This window comes from Triticum dicoccoides, chromosome 1B, assembly GCF_002162155.2.
Source record: "Triticum dicoccoides isolate Atlit2015 ecotype Zavitan chromosome 1B, WEW_v2.0, whole genome shotgun sequence".
NCBI lineage: Eukaryota > Viridiplantae > Streptophyta > Magnoliopsida > Poales > Poaceae > Triticum > Triticum dicoccoides.
In genome coordinates this window covers 129,031,070-129,037,247 of record NC_041381.1, presented here as the reverse complement: position 1 = coordinate 129,037,247, position 6,178 = coordinate 129,031,070, and positions in this window count along the sequence as shown.

Sequence of the window (6,178 nt, the reverse complement as noted above, 5' to 3'; positions counted from 1 at the left end):
TCATCTTGCCCATGTGGTATGATTTGCATATCTCAAGTGATTCAAAATCAAGTGAGTCCGAACGATCCATTTCCATGGAGTTTCTTCATGCATATACACCAATAGACATGGTTCGCATGTCTCAAACTTTTCAAAAACGAGTGAGTCCAAAGATCCATCAACATGGAGCTTCTTCATGCGTTTTATACCATTATGACTTACATGGCAGTGCCACAAGTAAGTGGTACTATCATTACTATCTTATATCTTTTGGCATGAAAATGTGTATCACTACGACCGAGATTCAATAAACCATTCCTTTAGGTGCAAGACCATTGAAGGTATTATTCAAAAATAGAGTAACCATTATTCTCCTTAAATGAATAACCGTATTGCGATAGACATAATCCAATCATGTCTATGCTCAACGCAAACACCAATCTCGGTGGTAGAGGGAGCGTGCGATGCTTGATCATATCAACCTTGGAAACACTTCCAACATGTTTCGTCAGCTCACCTTTAGCTAGTCTCCGTTTATTCCGTAGCTTTTATTTCGAGTTACTAACACTTAGCAACCGAACCGGTATCCAATACCCTGGTGCTACTAGGAGTACTAGTAAAGTACACATTAACATAATGTATATCCAATATACTTCTATCGACCTTGCCAGCCTTCTCATCTACCAAGTATCTAGGGTAATGCTGCTCCAGTGGTTGTTCCCCTTATTACAGAAGCACTTAGTCTCGGGTTTGGGTTCAACCTTGGGTTTCTTCACTAGAGCAGCAGCTGAATTGCCGTTTCATGAAGTATCCCTTTGTTCCCTTGCCCTTCTTGAAACTAGTGGTTTCACCAACCATCAACAATTGATGCTCCTTCTTGATTTCTACTTTCGCGGTGTCAAACATCATGAATATTTCAAGGATCATCATATCTATCCCTGATATGTTATAGTTAATCATGAAGCTCTAGCAGCTTGGTGGCAACGACTTTGGGGAAACATCACTATCTCATCTGGAGGATCAACTCCCACTCGATTCAAGTGATTGTTGTGCTCAGACAATCTGAGCACAAGCTCAACGATTGAGCTTTTCTCCCTTAGTTTGCAGGCTAAGAAAATCGTCGGAGGTCTTATACCTCTTGACGTGGGCACGAGCCTGAAATCCCAATTTCAGCCCTCGAAACATCTCATATGTTCCGCGACGTTTCGAAAACGTCTTTGGTGCCTCTACTTAAACCATTTAATTGAACTATCACGTAGTTATCAAAACGTGTATGTCCGATGTTCGCAACATCGACAAACGACGTTGGGGTTCAGCACACTGAGCGGTGCATTAAGGACATAAGCTTTCTACTGATCGCATAATCGCTACTATCAACTTTCAACTATATTTTCTCTAGGAACATATCTAAACAGTGGAACTAAAGCGCGAGCTTATGACATAATTTGCAAAAGGTCTTTTGACTATGTTCAGGATAATTAAGTTCATCTTATGAACTCCCACTTAGATAGACATCCCTCTGGTTATCTAAGTGATCACATGATCCGAGTCAACTAGGCCGTGTCCGATCATCACGTGAGACGGACTAGTCATCATCGGTGAACATCTTCATGTTGATCGTATCTACCATACGACTCATGCTCGACCTTTCGGTCTCCGTGTTCCGAGGCCATGTCTGCACATGCTAGGCTCGTCAAGTTAACCCTAAGTGTTTTCGCTGTGTAAAACTGTCTTACACCCGTTGTATGTGAACGTAAGAATCCATCACACCCGATCATCACGTGGTGCTTAGAAGCGACGAACTGTAGCAACGGTGCACAGTTAGGGGAGAACACTTCTTGAAATTTTGTAAGGGATCATCTTATTTACTACCGTCGTCCTAAGCAAACAAGATGCATAAACATGATAAACATCACATGCAATCAAATAGTGACATGATATGGCCAATATCATTTTGCTCCTTTTGATCTTCATCTTCGGGGCTCCATGATCATCATCGTCACCGGCACGACACCATGATCTCCATCATCATGATCTCTATCATCGTGTCTTCATGAAGTTGTCACGCCAACGACTACTTCTACTTCTATGACTAACGCGTTTACCAATAAAGTAAAGTAGTTTACATGGCGTTCTTCAATGACACGCAGGTCATACAATAAATAAAGACAACTCCTATGGCTCCTGCCGGTTGTCATACTCATCGACATGCAAGTCGTGAATCCTATTACAAGAACATGATCAATCTCATACATCACATATCATTCATCACATTCTTCTTGGCCATATCACATCACATAGCATACCCTGCAAAAACAAGTTAGACGTCCTCTAATTGTTGTTGCATGTTTTACGTGGCTGCTATGGGTTTCTAGCAAGAACGTTTCTTACCTACGCAAGACCACAACGTGATATGCCAATTGCTATTTACCCTTCATAAGGACCCTTTTCATCGAATCCGTTCCGACTAAAGTGGGAGAGACTGGCACCCGCTAGCCACCTTATGCACCAAGTGCATGTCAATCGGTGGAACCTGTCTCACGTAAGAGTACGTGTAAGGTCGGTCCGGGCCGCTTCATCCCACAATACCGTCGAAACAAGATTGGACTAGTAACGGTAAGCATATTGAACAACATCAACGCCCACAAGTACTTTGTGTTCTACTCGTGCAAAGAATCTACGCAATAGACCTAGCTCATGATGCCACTGTTGGGGAACGTAGCAGAAATTCAAAATTTTCCTACGTGTCACCAAGATCTATCTATGGAGAGACCAGCAACGAGTAGAAAGAGAGTGCATCTACATACCCTTGTAGATCGCTAAGCGGAAGCGTTCAAGTGAACGGGGTTGATGGAGTCGTACTCGTCGTGATTCAAATCACCGATGATCAAGTGCCGAACGCACGGCACCTCCGTGTTCAACACACATACAGCCCGGTGACGTCTCCCAAGCCTTGATCCAGCAAGGAGAGAGGGAGAGGTTGAGGAAGACTCCATCCAGCAGCAGCACAACGGCGTGGTGGTGGTGGAGGAGCGTGGCAATCCTGCAGGGCTTCGCCAAGCACCGCGGGAGAGGAGGAGTACTTGTGAGAGGGGGAGGGCTGCGCCAGAACTTCGTCTATAGCTCCCATGCGCCTCCCCACTATATATAGGGGTGGAGGGGCTGGTTTCTTGCCCTCCAAGTCCATTGGGGCGTTGGCCAAGGTGGGAGGAAAGAAATCTCATTATTTCCTTCCCCACCGATTGTTATCCCCCCTTTTTAGGGATCTTGATCTTATCCCTTCGGGATATGATCTTATTCCTTCTAAGGGGGGATCTTGGTGCGCCTTGACCAGGGGTGTGGGGCCTTGCCCCCACTACCCACGTCCATGTGGGTCCCCCCATGCAGGTGGGCCCCACTCTGGAACCTTCTAGAACCTTCCCGGTACAATACCGAAAAATCCCAAACATTTTCCGGTGGCCAAAATAGGACTTCCCATATATAAATCATTACCTCCGGACCATTCCGGAACTCCTCGTGACGTCCGGGATCTCATCCGGGACTCCGAACAACATTCGGTAACCACATACAAACTTTCTTTATAACCCTAGCGTCATTGAACCTTAAGTGTGTAGATCCTACGGGTTCGGGAGACATGTAGACATGACCGAGACGTTCTCCGGTCAATAACCAACAGCGGGATCTGGATACCCATGATGGCTCCCACATGTTCCACGATGATCTCATCGGATGAACCACGATGTCAAGGACTTAATCAATCCCGTATTCAATTCCCTTTGTCTATCGGTATGTTACTTGCCCGAGATTCGATCGTCGGTATCCAATACCTTGTTCAATCTCGTTACCGGCAAGTCACTTTACTCGTTCCGTAACACATCATCCCGTGATCAACTCCTTGGTCACATTGCGCATATGATGATGTCCTACCGAGTGGACCCAGAGATACCTCTCCGTTTACACGGAGTGACAAATTCCAGTCTCGATCCGCATAAAACAATAGATACTTTCGGAGATACCTGTAGTGCACCTTTATAGTAACCCAGTTACGTTGTGACGTTTGATACACCCAAAGCACTCCTACGGTATCCAGGAGTTACACGCTCTCATGGTCGAAGAAAGAGATACTTGACATTGGCAAAGCTCTAGCAAATGAACTACACGATCTTTTGTGCTAGTCTTAGGATTGGGTCTTGTCCATCACATCATTCCCCTAATGACGTGATCCCGTTATCAACGACATCCAATGTCCATAGCCAGGAAACCATGACTATCTGTTGATCACAACGAGCTAGTAAACTAGAGGCTCACTAGGGACATATTGTGGTCTATGTATTCACACGTGTATTACGATTTCCGGATAATACAGTTATAGCATGAATAAAAGACAATTATCATGAACAAGGAAATATAATAATAATACTTTTATTATTGCCTCTAGGGCATATTTCCAACAAGTACTTCTAGTTTCATACTTGTTCTAGGTAAAGCGAACGTCAAGTGTGCGTAGAGTCGTATCAGTGGCCGATAGGACTTGAGAAAGTATTTGTTCTACCTTTAGCTCCTCGTTGGGTTCGACACTCTTACTTATCGAAAGAGGCTACAACAATCCCCTATACTTGTGGGTTATCATCGACCGGGGTGTTATTCTTTCTTGCGTTGTTATCGTTGTTTTTACTGTGGCAGGATTTAGAGCGGCGCCTCCTTCGTCGCTTTGGTTGCTTCTTGAGGGGATTATCCTCCGTTGCATCCTTCCGTTCCTCGCCATTGTTTTCTTTTGGTGTATCCACCATATATATATATCGTATGATGAGGTGGCTGTCCAGCGCCCCGTGGGTGGTGGTTCCTGTTCGTCTCCAGCATCATCGTCCATACCGTTGATGTCTTCGGAGTCGAAGTCGAGCGTGTCGGTTAAGTCATCGACAGTGGTTATTAAGTGGGTGGTGGGTGGGGAACGAATTTCTTTGTCGTCTGCTTCCCACTCAAGCCGGACATAGTTCGGCCAAGGGTCTCATGACAGAGAGAGAGACCTCAATGAATTTAGTACGTCGCCCAAGGGCGAGTGCTGAAAGATATCCACGGAGGTAAACTCCATGATCGGTGCCCAATCAGATTCGATAGGCATGGACGCACGCAGTTCGGAGCCTATAGCCAGAGACGAGTTCGAGGATCCAATGACACCGATCTCATAGGAGGTGAGGTCAGTGTTCGGCTCTATCGCCACTGAGGGTGCGGCCTCCATGGCGGGGTCCACCACCCGTCCTCGGATGGCACGATCTGCTCCGGATTGAGGGCCGGGGCAGCCGCAGGTGTAATCTCCCGAACACTGTCTGATGGCAGATCTAAGTCATGCCCGTCGTGACTGTTCGGCGCACCTGACATGAGCTCAAATCCGTCGAAGATCAGGTCTCCGTGGATGTCGGTAGTATAACTCAAGCCTCCAAACCTAACCTGATGGCCAGGGGTGTAGCTATCGATCTGCTCTAGATAGCCAAGCGAGTTGGCTTGCAGTACGAAGCCGCCGAATACGAAGATCTGCCCAGGGAGGAAAACCTCACCCTGGACCGCATCGTTGAAGATGATTGAAGGAGCCATCAAGCCTTATCGTGACGGCACAGTGGAACTCTCAATGAAAGCACCAATGTCGGTGTCAAAACTGGCGGATCTCGGGTAGGGGTCCCAAACTGTGCGTCTAAGGCTAATGGTAACAGGAGGCGGGGGACACGATGTTTACCCGGGTTCGGGCCCTCTCGATGGAGGTAATACCCTACTTCCTGCTTGATTCATCTTGATGATATGAGTATTACAAGAGTTGATCTACCACGAGATCATAGAGGCTAAACCCTAGAAGCTAGCCTATGATTATGATTGTTGTTGTCCTACGGACTAAACCCTCCGGTTTATATAGACACCGGAGGGGGCTAGGGTTACACAAAGTCGGTTACAGAGAAGGAGATCTACATATACGAATTTCCAAGCTTGCCTTCCACGCAAAGGAGAGTCCTATCCGGACATGGGAGAAAGTCTTCAATCTTGTATCTTCATAGTCCAATAGTGCGGCCAAAGTATATAGTCCGGCTGTCCGAGGACCCCCTAATCCAGGACTCCCTCAGTCACCGAACTCGTACACTTTGGCAACCCTTGGGGCGGTCACTGGAACCCGTACAAATTGCTCAGGGCGATCTCCACAACCTAATTGGAG